The sequence below is a fragment of the Limulus polyphemus genome, unplaced genomic scaffold (genome assembly GCF_000517525.1).
Source record: "Limulus polyphemus unplaced genomic scaffold, Limulus_polyphemus-2.1.2 Scaffold150, whole genome shotgun sequence".
Lineage (NCBI taxonomy): Eukaryota > Metazoa > Arthropoda > Merostomata > Xiphosura > Limulidae > Limulus > Limulus polyphemus.
The window spans coordinates 676630-694744 of NW_013665760.1; the positions used below are offsets into that span (position 1 = coordinate 676630).

At 32.3% G+C, this 18115-nt stretch overlaps 1 pseudogene; it reads left to right on the top strand.

The window, feature by feature from the left end:
- LOC106475831 overlaps positions 1-18115 on the top strand; it is a 278839-nt pseudogene that overhangs the window by 136732 nt on the left and 123992 nt on the right.

The window sequence follows — 18115 nt, forward strand, 5'->3', positions numbered from 1 at the left end:
GAACGCTAGCGTTCGTATTTCACGTATAAAGTAGATAAACAAGGGTTCTAAGAGAGAGAATGTGGATTCCTATTTACATTTTCAAGACACAAATATCTGTTTTGCATGGAACCGTCAGTTCTTGTTTTTGTTTTATTTTAAACTAAATCAATTGTTACCTTTTGGAGATCTACTTCCCACACTAATTATTTTCAAATGCAGGACTGCAATATTGATATTTTAATTAAATACAGTTTACTTTAAGCAGTTTTGATATAGTTACAAGCACATACTAGTGGTGTTGTTGGAGACAGGTACTGACTGGCTCACCTTATTGGAGAAGGTGATGATTTAAAACGACAGTACAGCAAATCTGCAGTAATATAAGTAATACATTCTTTAAAGATGACGTTCGGCAGTTACTGTAAACAGTCCTGAAGTTAATACATCGCCTGAAGAAAGAAATGAGCACGTGTAAGTGCTGGAGTAATGATGGATTATTGCAGGTGTAATGCGTTATCGTATTTGGAATTACTGAATCCATGTGTAACTCAGGGAATAATGTATCTTATCATGATGGATTACTTCAAGTATATTGTGTTGGGAGTAATGTATTATCTTATGTCGAATTATTTAACTCGTATAGCTTAGGGATTGATGTATCTTATTAGATGTACTTCCGCAGGTTTCCCGAAAGTGTTCTGTTTCAAGTGTAAATAAAACCAAAATTAAGAGTAACTAATATTTTTATTTTATGCTTTTGAAGTTAATATGTCATGCTGTATTGTAGCTTACAGAGTCCATAATTTTTCTCGTGATTCATGCCATACGCACGTTTTACTGACGACACGACAGTACAAATTACAACATTAAACGTCCCTTATGTGACTTCATTTTAGTGTCTACTGATTGACTGACAGACAACACGCTACTGTATAGTGGTGCGAGTGATTAAAACAGGTGACCCCTCCAGACGGCCTTCAACCTCCTTTCGGGGGAATGATGCATTACTTCAGATATATTGTGTTGAGGGTAATGCGTCATCATATGTGGAATTAATTCAACATGGGTATCGAACTGGAGTAAAACATGATGTAATAATGCAAGTATATTGTGCAAAGAGTATTATATCATATATGAAAGAAATTCAACATGTCTGTAGTGCTGGAGTAATGTATTTTATCTGGTTAATATCCTAATTGTCTGTAAGAGATTTAGTTTATAGGCACGATTCTTAAGTTCGTGTTACCTTTCAGTTTTGTTTCTAAGTAGTTACTGTCATGACAAAACCCCATTTGATGGTGAAATATGAATGTGACAATAAATGACCTTGTTACGTGTGCTTTTTACATTAACCCCACCTTATTTGTGAGAAATGTTTAACTTCATGTTGCTTCTGATGGTCGAGGAGGAACATTAATTTAGATGGGTTTCTTTATAACTTTGTGAATTTTACAATAAATTAAGTTTTTAAACAACAAAATAGTGGGGGCAAAAAAACCTAACATTGAACGTCTGTTTTAACTATAAAAACATACACAATATTAACCTGTGTAGGGATTTGCCACTTGTTTATCTATTGTGCAAATATGCGTCTTTTAAGATTACGTGTATTCAGCTATTGGTTTTAATGTTGCAAAAACTCCTTTTGTATTTAACATGGGCTAATTATTTACTGTACTACATAAAACATAGTTTGTATACAACAACATATGTTAAGATTAATACGACTTTCGTTGATCACGACTCTCAGGTTGTGTATGTAAACTTCAAGAAATAAAAAAACTTTGAGATTTGTATTAGATTTATACAGGGAAGATATAAATATATGCAAGTAAAGTGCTAATGACACAATGGCATGAGGTTGTCACGGAGTTTCGTTGTAATGTGAATACAAACTGGGTAAATGAACAAATATTAATTCAAAATGTAAATAACTAATAAACTAGGTAGGGTGACGAACAAATCAACTTCATATTTAATGAACTGTGTGATATGCAAGGGAATTGGGCAAGGTCAATAATATAATCGATTAGTCAAAAATACCTGATGTCTTATATGACAGAATGGTAGAGGAATGAATAAATGTGTAAAGCAAAATTTAAACTTAATTTAAGTGTTTTGGTTTCGGCGTCAATGCGTTGTTCATATTGCTTTGAAATGGAACCAGTAGCTCTTATCCTGAAGTCCTCAGCAAGCATGACACATTATTTTACGGTTAATTGCTTCAGATTACATGATATGTTTCTTTGTGAGCATAAGTACAGATTTTAACGCATACTAAAGGAATAAATCCAGCAGTTATAAATTTGAAAAGTGGTGTGGCTGGCCACCCCTCTTGAAATGCTTATTAATCCATCCACCCACAGGAGTAAAGTAATGGGAAGAAGCGCCACTCTCTTGCCAAGTGCCATCATTATTTGTCATAAGACATTGTTCTCTCGAAAAAAAGAACCTTCTAATCATAAGTCTACTCAAACACATACGCAAACTTGGGCAATTAAATTATTTTTCAGTATAATTAGCACTTGTATCAGCTCAGTACACTGTTCTGAGTGTCAACCTGTCCCTTTAATTAGAAGATGGCCTTATCCTTCCACAGGGTCAGATCCAAAAGATCTAGCTCTTTATTTACTTGATTACACAAAGTTTGATTTGTCGGTTCAAGTTATCCTTATTTAGGGCATGTAACAAGCATGGATGAATGGGTTCCATCATTATTTATTTCATAATGTTCTGAAAACTTTCCCGTGGAATGCCCAACTCGCCGATGCTATTTTGTTACATTTTAGTATATTTATGCCTGTGCTCCCATAGTAAGGGGATTATCAATCTTTACATATAAATTTTAACAGCATCATACAAAGGACCTGGATAGTTGGAGGTTTCTACCGATAAATTGAGCAGTAGTTTTGGTCTTGTGCAATTCTTGAAACTGTGACAAAAACATGGTGCTCCTTATTCGATGACGAGGAACCCACTTTGAGATTAATAATGGCTGGAGACGGCTTGAATGGGTAATGAAGAAAAACTTTAATATAAGTTTAACATAACAGCAAATGTACAACGTTTCGACAAGGTTTTGCATCATCAGTAGTTGCGAGAATGAAAACAAAAACAAATTGTGTGAACTCGAGTAGTTTGCGAGAATGAAAACAAAAACAAATTGTGTGAAATCTCAAGTGTATAGACAACTTTTGTTTTTCATTCCTACAGTTCATTGAGTTCTACTGGTATATTCCAATCGTCTGGTTTATCCAGTCTCCAGCTTTATGTACTACAACCTTTGTATAAAACATGCTGCTAAATGAATAATGTTGATATATTCTAATTTTATGCCTCGGCCAAATTCTACCTCCTTACAGACATAGCCTTCGTTTGATATACTTTAATTATCTATCTAAACCAAATCCCAACTCGTGAAGATACATACATCTATTTTTATAACACCCACAGCCCAATCAGTAGATAAACAGTCGGTTGTGTGTTTTTCTATCTTGGTTGTGTTTGACCTAGTGATTATCGTGCCAAGCTTTGAATCTTAAGGTTCACGGTTCGCTTCCCGTTCCGATAAAATCGTGCGTCGCACTTTTGTACTGTGGGTGCATTATAAGAGTGACAGCCGAATCCCACTATTCGATTAGAGTAGCGCCCAAAAGTTGCCGGTTTGTACTTTTTATTAGCTGCCTTCTTTCTAGTCTGTTCAGTTCGAAATTATCCCCGGTTCACCAAACATGCTCGCCCTTTTAGCCGTGGGGGCGTTATAATGGAACGGTCAATCCCACTATTCGTTGATAAAAGAGTAGCCCAAGAGTTGGCGGTGGGTGGTGATGAGTAGCTGCCTTCCCTCTAGTCTTACACTATTAAATTAGGGACGGCTAGCGCAGATAGCCCTCGTGTAGCTAGCTTTGTGCGAAAAAAACCAAAAAACAAACAGTTCGAAATTAGGCATGGCAAACCACAAATAGCCCTTGGGTAGTTTTACACGAATATTCGAAAGAAACATATAATTTATAGCTGTTTATAATGACAACCTTTATATGATCTCTCTCCTGTTGAGTTTAATTCTCCCCATGTTGTGAATACAGTCACTCGTACAGATATAAAAATAGTAAAATTAACGACTACACTGTTTCGTGAAGAAAGCAGCCTAGAATAATATATACCACAGTAGTTGCTTTTACAACTTTTTGTATTGTTTCAATAATATACACCACAGTAGTTGCTTTTACAACTTTTTGTATTGTTTCGATTATGTAAAATCGAAGGAAGTAGAGCGAGAGGCAGGCACAGGCTCACTATGTTCGATAACAATAGACAATGGAGGGGAGATGAGAAGCTTGTATTAGGGAAGCTGGTGCAGGCAGATTGGTATAGAGAACAATGAAGAACCATAGTCGTTGACCTCAGAATTTGGGAAGAAACCGTGACTGGTTCACACAATTTCTTCAGAATATTTAATTTACATTCATGTACAGTATTTGTCAGTCTTACTGACATTTTACGTAAATAGACACGTTTCTGCGGACATCACGTGTTTCAGCCTTATTTTTCTTTTCGTGGGATCGCTACAACATTGTAACTGGTTATCGTATATAATCATCCTGTGCCTCAGAAGAATCCAAGTGGTGTAAAGAAAGGCTTATGTATCATAATTATAACACAGTAAACAGTATCAAGATGTATTGATGGTGTGGCACAATCGAGTATTATTTCCTTACAGGGATGGCACAATTACCACTCATTGTATTCAGTTACCTTGTAGCCCACTCTGTTCCCAAACACGTAGACACATTCTTTATTTGTTTTTTTATTTTTTAAGTTCCACCAATAGCATTAGTAAAAGTTATATACTAATAGTCTGGCTTAACCAAGTAAAAACGACTCAACAAATTGAAAATAGTTCAGGATTAAGTTATTTGATCTTTTATTCAGCGATTTTATTGATTATAGCATTTAGGATGATCGTGCATGCGAAACATACACCCACAGAAACACTAAGTTTAATATATTACGGCTGGAGATGTCGGCTCAACCATACGGCAGCAACCTGCACGGTAGTCATGATTTATTACTGGTTGCTATGGAGAACATCCCGCTCATCCGGTCTTTAACGTCAGCTGATATCAATGGCTGCTACCGGTGCCATTCTATTCACTTTTCTTCATAAAGGTCAAATGCTTCATTCCATCCTTCCGCACACTGAGCGCGGAACAGGATCGAGAGTATGGTTTTAAGACATCGTGAAGCATGGATAGATAACATTGGTAAACGAAGAAGTGTAAAGTGTGCTTATTATATAATGCTTTAGTTATCACTTTATCGTTATTAATTTGTTTGTAAACTATTGACGTCCTCTTTGTTCAATCCAAACAATCCATTCTTCTATAATTAACTTGACACCGCATAACTCCCATTGTATTTATCAAACATTGTTCTTAATAACTTGTCTTCTTGACAGTATCAGTGAATAGTGTGATAAGAAAAAAAATCATCTTCACTTTAATGATTTGCCTTGAGGAGTTCAGAAAATGAGCAGTTGCCAAGTTCGAGAGTTCTTTGGTGGTCGTGGATACTTTAAAGATAATTAATACAGGTTGACTGTGAAGAACCGAATACTTGAATATACTCATTCCGTTCTATTTCGAAGTTTCTGCAATATTTCCAAAATGTTTCATTCATTAACTCTATAATACACTTGAGAATTTATGGAAGTTTCAAACATTTTATCTCCTTGTAACGTGGATTACATTAACTTCACATTTTACAGCAAAATATATATACCTTGATTAGGTGAAACTGTGGTATCGAACTATATAACCCTTCCCATTGACCAAAAACGTCGCGTCTTTTTGTGTTTTTTAATTTCATCTTAATGTGTACTTCATACCCCTAGCATTATATGGGATAATACTACATTTTAATCTTAGTATTCTTGTAGTTTCCAACGTGTTTACAAGTTTATAAAACATTTTTTGTACATATTTATTTTTTTGTGATACTATCGTGTTTTATATGATATGATAAAACATTTATTTTACCAGCTTGAGGATACTAGTTCATTTTTAGGAAATAATACTTTTTAGCCTAGTGAACTCGGTAATACCTCCAAATCTTTAAGAAAGGATAGATTATTTATCTACCTACCTTATGTTTCTATCGTTTTTGAAATGATAAACATATTTTATTTTACGAGTTGGACAATACTTGCCAGCTTTTCACAAAACTGTGAGAACCTTTTTACTTATCTTCTCTAAGTTATATATATATAGGTGTATGGAATGATAACACATTTTTACCGTACGTTCTCAGTGAACTTTACAAGTCATTATAAAAGATAAGAAATGTTTACTTGCTTTCTTCAAATACATTTTTCCTATCACCTCATTCATACTCTTATATTTCAAGAATTAATTAAATCATAGTGAACAAACACATCTTGAGAATTTTAATGTTTAAGCTAATAGTTATTATTTAGATATATATCATCTCCTTGATACTTATACTTAATACATAGTGAACAAACACATCTTGAGAATTTTAATGTTTAAGCTAATAGTTATTATTTAGTTATATATCATCTCCTTGATACTTATAGGTTCTTCTGAAAGGATTTCATACCTCTTTCTTACCCTTTTGGTTACCTTATTTAATATTTTTGTAGCAACATGTTCCTGATGTTTATTTATTAGCTTGTCCATTCCAAGAAATGTCGATAATTTTATGACAGTGATAGTAATCAGCTTATTTTACAATTCCTGACATCATGACACAAGAAACGGGGAACAAGATTATTTCATTAGTTTCAGGCATTAACTATAGCCTGGAAACGACTGATCTACTAGATAGGACATTTCTAAGATACAAATTATAAACTGTAACACTCCAAGAACTCTGAAAGTTCTATTTGCCTAGTTGTCAAAAATAAAGGATTTCGAAATCTTTTAAGTATAGTAATAATTGTCTACGTTAAACTATCGTTCATTTAGCGTGTATGCATAATTATCGCGTGAAGTAAAATTAATAACGATACTTGTCTAGAAAATACATAAGATATGTAGGTTCTAAGTTTAAAAAAATGTGATGGCGTTTTTTCTTCTATGTACTTTTGCTACGTCTGCTTAAAACTGGTAGTTTCTAAGTACAGTAACTAAATTTATCAAACTTATTTATAAAAATTATTATATTTTAATGTTAAAAAAGTAGACTACAAACAGACATATAATTTTATAGATGTAAACAAATGTACAATATAAAAAATGCGAAACTGATGTTAATTGATAGACTGCATAATATCATAGCATTTTAGTATTAACAAAATTGATAGAATGTATGCCAATATATTTAACTTTATTGAAGTCTACATTGGGTAGAAATAAAAATATATAAAATATACATAATTACATTTAGGTGTTAACCAAGAAAAAAAAAGAAAAAATATTTTGTTTTAAGCCTTAACAAATAAAAAAGTAAGTAACGCTTTATCAAATTCTGGTGTTCAAATGGACAACATGTGCCATAATTACTAAATAATAGCAGAAAACTTAATAGACTGGAGTATTATTAAGGAGAATAAATATGAATATTAGTACAATGAGATAACTACGCCACAGAATAAAATATCATTTAGATATTTACAAATACATATAGAATTGAATAACATCAGCATTTGGTGAACACAAATAGGTAACAGTAGTGAAATAACATTGAACTTGCTAACAACTCAAAGAGAATCATAAGAGTAAGTGTATTCCCACATAAAAAATATAACATCCAGATGTTAAATATATACAAGTTTCCCAACTTCTGTACACATTACAAAACAATAAAAGTTGATCACATATAAGAATACAAATTATCATTTGCTTTTTTTTTATAATGCTATATTTCACAAAAACTGTATCGTAAATATAAACTGGTTATGATTATTTAATAACATAATTTAAGAAACGGAGCAACAAAGCAAGTCCTAATAAAGTTTCATGATTGGCCTTGCAGAAATCAAAGTTGAAACATTGTAATTAAGGTTCATCCAGCGTAGTAATTGTTCTGCCCCACTGTCAGATAATGTTTCTAAGGTTCATTATTATTAGCAGCCATACTTAAAGAATGTGCGTGTTTTGAAAATGACAAGTGTTGTTTTGAAACCATAGCGTTTTTAGCTCACTTGCGTGGATTTTGCGTTGCTTATTTTAAAGCACTGGAACAAGTGTTGGTACAAGGCACAGTGTGTTTGTTATTTGAAATTGATAAATCAATATAAACCACTAACTCGTACTTGGTTATTGCTCTTACCGATGGGTTAGTATAGATATGTTCATTTTTATTTATAAAATGATTTACATTTTACCATTTTCATAACATGCTTGTTACAAATCTACCAGTTCAATTTCATCATTATTCACAATTTAATGATATCCAAATGCATATTATTAAACTCTCTTTTAGTGATTTACTAAAGGTCTTGGTATACTTGTGCTATAAAATGAAAAAATATAACCTTGTGCTATAAAATGTATTTTGGCTTTCGCATAACAAATGTATATCTTTTTTTTAATGAATCTCTGGTATAAACTTTTTCCCTCTTTTTATTTAAGTGATTTAGAAGATTTCCTTGACGCAGATAATATATTAGTACTTTAATAAACTTGTTTCTCATGCTTTAGGTAAAGCATTGAAATACCATTTATAAGAATGGAATGTATACTTTTGTTAATAATCTTTTTATTTAACGGCCTTGAAGAGCTACCTATGCATAAGGAACAAAGGCCTCTTTTATTAAAACTTTCCCCTGTATTTAGAAGCCTTGATTCAATACCAGTGCATAAAGAACACAAAAGTCTTTTATTACAGGTTTTCCCTTTAAAAACTTGAGTTACTGTCTTATACAAAGATGTTTTATTAAAGGTTTTCCCTCCAAGAACCTTGAGTTACTGTATTATACAAAGATTTTTTATTAAAGGTTTTCCCTTTAAAAACCTTAAGTTGCTATCCTTATACAAAGATATTTTATTAAAGGCTTTCCCTTTGAGAACCTTGAATTACTATCCTTATACAAAGATATTTTATTAAAGGCTTTCCCTTTAAAAACCTTAAGTTGCTATCCTTATACAAAAATATTTTATTAAAGGTTTTTTCCTTTAAGAACCTTGAGGTGCTATCCTTATACAAAAATATTTTATTAAAGGTTTTTTCCTTTAAGAACCTTGAGGTACTATCCTTTTATACAAATACAACAAGAAAACACGTCCTTATTTATTAAAGAACTTGTACATTAGGAACACAAACCTCCTTTATCAAAGGTTTTCCTTTGTTTAGTAACATTAAACATTTTTATATTAAGAACACATGCCTCTCTTATTGAACGTTTTCTCTTTATATAGTATCATTGAGAACTTGTACATTAGGAACACATGCCTCCATTTAAAGGTCTATTTCCCTTTATTTAGTAACGTTAAGAACTTGAACATTACGAACACATGCCTCCCTTTAAAGATCTATTTCCCTTTGTTTAGAAACGGTAAGAACTTGAACATTACGAACACATGCCTCCCTTTAAAGATCTATTTCCCTTTGTTTAGAAACGGTAAGAACTTGAACATTACGAACACATGCCTCCATTTAAAGGTCTATTTCCCTTTGTTTAGTAACGTTAAGAACTTGAACATTACGAACACATGCCTCCCTTTAAAGGTCTATTTCCCTTTGTTTAGTAACTTTAAGAACTTGAATATTAGGAAAACAAGCTGCTTCTCGTATTAAAGGTTTTTCCCCTTGTTTAGAAAATTCGAAATGCTAAATGTATATGAGAAATACATACCTATTATAATTCAATGTTTCCATATTGTTTTTCTTTTCTTTTGAAGGGCATTGGAATATTGCCTGGATGTGGGGAATATGAACTTGTCTGCAATTAGAACCATTCGAGTATTGCGGCCACTACGAGCTATTAATAGGATACCAAGTATGTATGATTTAGATTATCCACATAAACACTGGGTCTGTAGCGCAAATGTTTTTATAACATACTATTTTTCCTTTAGAGGTGGGGATCACCTTAAGCATGGTATTATCGTTACGTTAATATATAATGTGAATTCGGTTTTCATAATTAATGCGTAATACTGATATGTGTTCAAGGTGAATTATATTTCGGTATGTTGTCAACACATGTAATTTCTCTGTCATCTTTATCTTTAGGTGTTACACTTCAATATAGTACCAGTTTTGGTTTAGAATCAATATGTTTCTATACCTGTTAAATTTTCAATAACAAAAGTTATTTGTCTTATGTCTCATTGATTTTAGATAGGAGAAGACATTATTTCATTCATTATAAAGTTCCGATAACTGTCACAAGTCTTTCGTATATGGTTTATTTTAGGCAATAATTATTATTATCTTGCATGTGACTATTTTATAAATTCCACCATTTATTCCCAGATATCGGGTTGAAATTAAATATGAACTCTACATTTCTTACATTTCGTTAACTAAGAATAGTATCTAAAATATTATATTCCTTTTGTTTTATATATCAGCATTGTTGTATTAGCTCTAATTATTAGCACAAGAGTGGTGACTTCTATAACAGCTAATTATTGATAACATTCTCAACTCTCTACAGTTCCTAACTTTAGGTAGCAACAACTGTTTTCTAGTACTTTGTTACTTCTAGATGGCAGATCCGATGCTCGTATCTGGTTAATTTTAAATAGTAGTCATTATGTAGTGAATTTTAGATAACATTAATGAATGTGATTGATTTTGAATAACAGTCAATATTCTTCCATGAACAGAGCAGTCAATTTTCTTGCATCTTTTGTGTTCTCTTTAGATAGGAGTCGGTATTTTCCTTTATATCTGGTCAGTTGTACACAAAATTCATTATTAACTTTCACTATCAAACAGTATTTTTTATTTGATTATTTGTTGAAAGGAAACATTAAATTCTTCCAAACAATTATAAATATTAGCTAGCTGGTTTAATTTTCTTATGTATATTTTTTCGAAGGTAGGGAATATTTTCTGATTATGGTTTAATCTGAACTAGCAGTCAGAGTTAATAGTCTCTCCTCTAACGGTTCCTTATCTCTAGATAGCAGTTGTTACCTTCAGTTATTTTGCCAATTTTAGAATGCAATTTGCTTATATTGTGGATTCTACTAAGCAGTCACTAGTTTACAGTAGATCGTTAATTTAGGGTAATAGTTACTCGTATATATATATGTTATTTTTAGAAAGCACTTACTTATTAATTATTAGGCTTGATTCTAAGTAGTATTAATAATTTTGTCAAACTGCTTGATTTACAATGTAGTCCATATTTTATCGTACATTTTCCTTCTAAAATATTTGGAGATCCTTAGAATTGGCATTGCACATTCAACATTCTCTGCTACCGAAACTATGTATATATATAGATACAAAGACACACCAAAGCATTTTAGTAATGTCGAGGTGTGTATAAGGTGCCAGAAAAGGATTTGGATATGCTTTGAGGAGTGGTGTGATGGTATTATTATGACGCACTATTCTAGATGATTTGGGTTTAGATTGCTGATTACAATTACGAGATCCATAAATGCCCTACCATATTATGTCATTGCGACTTATCACTTTGCCCGCCGTGTCCTGCCATAGTTTGAGACAAATAACATCTAGCAACTCCTTTGGTCAGCCTACGTCCTGACCAACAGCTTACTGAACCCATCTGGAATGTTTTGGAACACGATAATTTTATTAGAACAATTTTCGAAAGCATTCATCATTTTGTTAGATTTTGTTAGTGAGAGATAGAAGCAAGCGTTATTTAGTAAAACTTAGCTAACAGGCATTATTTTTTCTAATATTTTATGGCTGGGTGCCAGACTTTTTAATTATGCTTTGTTTTACCCGTCATTGTCTTCTTAATTATCAATAATGATTCATTAGACACGAGTAATTTTTAATATCAGTAATAATCTCTTACGTACGTGTAGTTTTATTTCATATTTTCTAATTCTCTAGAATGCGGTTTTCACTTTGCAGGCACAACTTTCTACTTAATTTCTAATTTTAGAAAGTAGTAGCTTTCATAACTGATTACATTTAAATAGAAGTCATTATTGTCTCGTAATAACTATAGGTTATAATTCTTTTATATTTGGTAATTTTTCTAGAAAGTGGTCTTTGTTCACTTCTTCATGGCTTATCTTAGCACATGGTATTTTTCTGATATTTGTGTAATTTTAAATATCGAAGATTATTCAAGTTGATGTGTGAATTTTAAATATCAAAGATTATTCAAGTTGATGTGTGAGTTTTAAATATCGAAGATTATTTAATTTGATATGTGAATTTTAAATATCAAAGATTATTTAAGTTGATGTGTGAATTTTAAATATCAAAGATTATTTAAGTTGATGTGTGAATTTTCAATATCAAAGATTATTTAAGTTGATGTGTGAGTTTTAAATATCGAAGATTATTTAAGTTGATTTGCGAATTTTAAATATCAAAGATTATTTAAGTTGATATGTAAATTTTAAATATCGAAGATTATTCAAGTTGATGTGTGAGTTTTAAATATCGAAGATTATTCAAGTTGATGTGTGAATTTTAAATATCAAAGATTATTCAAGTTGATGTGTGAGTTTTAAATATCAAAGATTATTCAAGTTGATGTGTGAATTTTAAATATCAAAGATTATTCAAGTTGATTTGTGACTTCTAAATATTAGCCATTATTCGTCGGTAAAGAGTATTCCAAAAATTGATGGTGGGTGCTGCCGACCATTTGCCTTTCTTCCGTTCAAAATTAGGAGCGGCGACAGAGAGCCTTAGCAGCTTTACCATAAACAAAAAACAAACATAATTCGTTGGCAATAGTCAATAGCCGGTGTCTGGCTAACTTCAAAAAGTAAGATTAATGATCTCGAACATGGTTAGCTTTAGCTTTCAGCAGTTCTCTGAAATATAAAATGAAAATCAAACAAAAATCATTATTCTATAGCATATTGTTTCAGATTTCCTCTTCGAACACCTCCCCCCTTCCCCCATATGAGGGCTTATGACATTAAAGTAAGAGGTTGATCGCTACGTTGGGAACATTCCAGAAAACTCAACCACCAGCCGTTGTTCTTTTGGGTTTGATTAGAAATATGTAGCATTTACAATCTGGTTAAATTTATCAAAAAATTTGTTTTCTTAGGGAAACATAACTTAAGAAAGCAGTTGTTATGCATTTACATCTAGTTAATACTCAAATACGGTTAGTATTTGCTTATATCAGGGTAATGTACATAGAAGTCAGTACCCTCAATGTACTTAGTTAATTGTATTTACATTTCATTATTCTATTACACCTCAATGATGTTACCCTAGAAAGCATTTATCATTTCATAACTGGCTAATTTTTATCCTTGAATCTAGGCAGTCTCTTTCCAGCAATTATATATATTAGGGAGCATCGAAAATATAAATTTATTATATCATTATTGGCAGGATGTGCGATTGGTGCCTTTTAATAGTATTAATTATGTTGGTAAGTTTCAGGCTTCTAAAATTATATCTTGTACTGGGGTATTTTCTTTAAAATATCCGTAATCAAAGTATATGAGAATTCAAAGTACCATAACTTTGGGTATGCAACGTTTAGCTAAATTAGGAGTTTTATATCCTAAATTACCCAGAACTCCCCACGAGAAGGTAGTTGTATGTCGAGTTCCACCCATGCCCACCTAACCATCTTTCCATTGGGCAACAGAATTACTGGATTATGTATCGTTTCTTAGTATTAGATTTTTCATGATTTTGCGAGATTGAAGTTTTCAATTAATGAATCCCTTTCTTCTGTGCCCGGCATGGCCAGGTGGTTAAGGCACTCGACTCGCAATCTGAGGGTCGCGGGTTCGAATCCCTGTCACACCAAACATGCTCGAATAGTGGGATTGACCGTCACATTATAACGCCCCCACGGCTAAAAGGGCGGTGGTAAAAGACTAGCCCAAGAGTTGGCGGTAGGTGGTGATGACTAGCTGCCTTCTCTCTAGTCTTACACTGCTAAATTACACCATCCAAACCCTGCGAAGTAGTTACGTGGACATACAACAGACAATACTATTATATTTATATAGATTCTATAGTTGTATTCATTTTTCCTTTTACTATTTGTTTCTCCAGTTTTCAGGCTAATATGCTTTTGTATTGTTAATTACCCATAATTCTACTGTGTATTTCAATCTGATAACATATGACTGTATTTTAACAATTTTATATCTTGAGGTATTTTAAATATGTTCAATATATTCCTCTGCTTGGACTTTAGCTCTGACTAAGGTTTGATTTGCTGTAAAATGTTTATTGTGTTTAAACATGAGATTTTCTATAGTTAAATGTGTTTTTTACATACATTTAAACTAATTCTGATTATTTTAATTATTTTGAGTCTGTTTCTATGTTAACTTATGAAGTATCTTTGTTTTATATCTGTAATGCGTTTAATTATATTGTACTTTATTATGTTTGAACTGAGTTATTCATTTTATTGTGTAATTACTTTATTATAACAAGCATTTATGTAAGAAGAGGTTTAATTCATGAGCACTGTATTACTGTGGCATGTGTTTATGTGTTTGAATCATCTCAGTTGGCATTTATGACTGTGTTATGTATAAATGTGATTCGTGGGTGATTTATATGAATAACGTATGTTAGGAGTAAAATATTTCTATGTTACTGTATCAGATTTTGTAAGATTATAATTATGTATAAAGTGTCTTGTGTGTTGGTCATTTTGACAGTTTTTTTATTAGTTTTGAGATATACATTTAAGTCCTTTGTGTTCTGTGTTATTTGGTTTTTAGCTCAGTTAGTCATGGTGTCACGTAAAATTAACTGAGATATTAATTTTAACTTCACTGAGAACGAGCTTAAGAGAGGAAGAATTGTTATATTTTTAATATTAAACCTACCATATCATAATTGGAATTTTATTATATTCAAAACTTAGTTCTATTTATAGATGTTTGTGGAGTCCTCTACTGGCTTTCATAAATCACTACCTTAAAAACTTGCCTAGTTTATAAGTATTTTACACTGCCCTTGTGTTTTCTTTGGTCTATTGTACCATAGTGACTTGTAAGCTGACTTTCTCAGGTTATTGAATTGACATTCACCTGAGTATACACAAAGTAACCGTTAATCATTAAATTTTTAAAATTGACACGAGCAGAAAGAGTAATACATGTTTTATACACTTTATTTTGTTCGTTTAGTGTGTTTTCAAGCTTCACTCCTGAGTATACATTGTGATATCCAGTAGAGTTTGAGATAAAGAGGGAACAATGATGATAGAGTCAGCGGTCTAAATAAGGTACTTTTTCAAGAACCTCAGTGCTTATTCCACCGGCGATTTGTTAACTAAGTCTCATACTTTCTACCATTTCCTATATTCCTTAACCATTTACACACCTTCTGAAGAAATCCCCCATCTTCTTGATATATGTACGGGAGCTTTACCTGCGTAATCTTATTCCCCGAAATAAGTAATGGCACAACAACAACATGGTATCATAGTAATTATCAGCGAGGTTTACAACAACAGGATACCACTGTGATTATTAACGAGGTTTATAACAACACGATACCACAGTGATTACACAGGCCTGCGATGGTTTTTATTGTCTTGAAATTTTTACATGTTCTATAGTACTTCCTGTACGCTGAATCAGAAAACGATATCCATTTTTCTCCATCAAGTACACATTTTTCACAAAACGTCATATGTTCTTTTATATAAGTGAATAATATTCATTGAAATTGGGTCACATTTTGTTATGCTTAAAATGTTGACAACCACTGGTTATAGATTTCTCTTGACCAATTGCAACGTGAGAGTCTTGTCGATCGTTCTAGAACACACGAGAAACACGCCGCTAGTATATAAACGGTTAACAGGGCGCATGACGTGTCATTTCTGGATAGTATTTGTTTTTTGTGCGTGCCCTTTGACATTATTTTTTCTTTTCAATATTATTTATTCGTCGCTATGGTAACAAGAGGTTGTGTAAATGACCCAGACATATTCTTTTATATTTGTGGTAAATTTGTTGTAAATTAGTTCTAAGTAAGAGTATTTTTTCTTCCCAATTTGAAAAAAATCCTTACGTGATAGAAAAAAAAGAACATTATTTAGAAATCTGCGTAGATGAATTATGGAAAATTCGTTATTAAAACCAAAACACCTTTTATGAAGTTTAAGTTGCTAGGCCTGTGTTATTAACTAGGATAACAACAACATGATACCACAATAATTATCAGCGATGGTTACAACAACATGATACCACAATAATTATCAGCGATGGTTACAACAACATGATACCACAATAATTATCAGCGACGGTTACAACAACATGATACCACAATAATTATCAGCGATGGTTACAACAACATGATACCACAATAATTATCATCAATGGTTACAACAACATGATACCACAATAATTATCAGCAATGGTTACAACAACATGATACCACAATAATTATCAGCGATGGTTACAACAACATGATACCAAAGTGAATTTCGACATCTTTTTACCTTACTAAAAGATAGATATTTAAATTTCAAAATCACCAACACCTACACTTAAGTACTCTAAAAATATTCAGATATTGAATTATACTTAGTATATCTATATACGGTTTAGCTTTCAACTGGAAAGTCTAGTCATATCAGCAGGGATTATGTCATCCGTCACTTAAAATGTCATATCTTGTATCACCACGAAAATATCTGTCAAAGATAATCAGAGTCATATTTTGGTCTTTGTCGTGTAGCTCATACAGCTAATAAATATTCTTTTAGTGACAATACTAGCAACAAAGCAATGAACTCGGCATTTGGTGTGTAGTAGAGTATGTGAAACAAGGAATAGGCATCTATTATCCTTTCACTCGACATACCATTCTGGAAACGGAGGCAGCCATTCACAAAACGATTCCTGCAAAATGTATATATATATATATATGTGTGTGTGTGTGTGTGTGTGTGTTTGTGTGTACTTAGTTTACTGAAGACATCGTTGTCGTTCGTTACTGGGACGACATACTTATAAAAATCCGACCAGTCTTTACATTATCTTTCTAAATCACATGGTAAGATGCCGGACTTTGGTATGCAGGACTGATGAAGTAGGGAAAGTCGTTTTTTTATCAGTGCTCGGCCCACCCAAAGATATCTTCATAGAATAGTCAGAGATTATTTAGTCTTGTTGGTTAGACATTTATCACTTACCTGCGACAGACCAAGATAAATGGACACGGTTTCGGAAATATAAAGAAACCTGCCATCGGCGGTCAGGGCAAACGCAAACCCGTCCAGAGACTGCAAAGAAAAAAGTCTGGGTTGGTCAAGATAATATTTTTTTAAAAATAAGTTAAGCACAGAAATAAGAAATAAAGAAAAGAGCGAAACACAGTAAATACACATATCAGTTCGTTAGAAGTTCAATTTCATATCAACAAGCGATATAAGGAACGTATATTTGTATACATGTATTTTCATGCATGCCTCATTCATTTAAATGGTAAGAAATGTTAATGGAGAAAAGTGAGTCTCTCTGACCTTAGTGAAAATACACTTTAAAAAGTGATTTTAATAATTATATCTCTAATTTCAAACAGACGTTATAGAAGCTTAACCCTTAAAATGTTAAAGACAAAAGTACGATAATATATTAATATCTCTCAAGATACATGTATATAATTTCCCTTATTATAACATCACAGCAGTAGGTGTTATGCTGAAAGACTGAGTTATTACGTCTTCCGAGAGTTCACATCTTTAACTAATGAGAGCTTTCTACGTCATTATGTACGTGTTATGCTGAAAGGCTCAGATACTATGTCTTTCTCATGTTCACACATTTAAGCACTAAGAGCTTTATACTCCATTATGTATATGCTACACTAGATGGATCAGATATTACGTCCCACAATTGTTCACATTTTTAAGGACTGAGAGCTTTATATTTCGTTACGTATATATTAGGTCGTCAAGAAATTAATGTCGCTTTTTTTAGATGGATATTTTGAACAACTTATATATCAAAACAAAACATTTATTAAATGAAATAGTCTCCATTCTTATCGATGA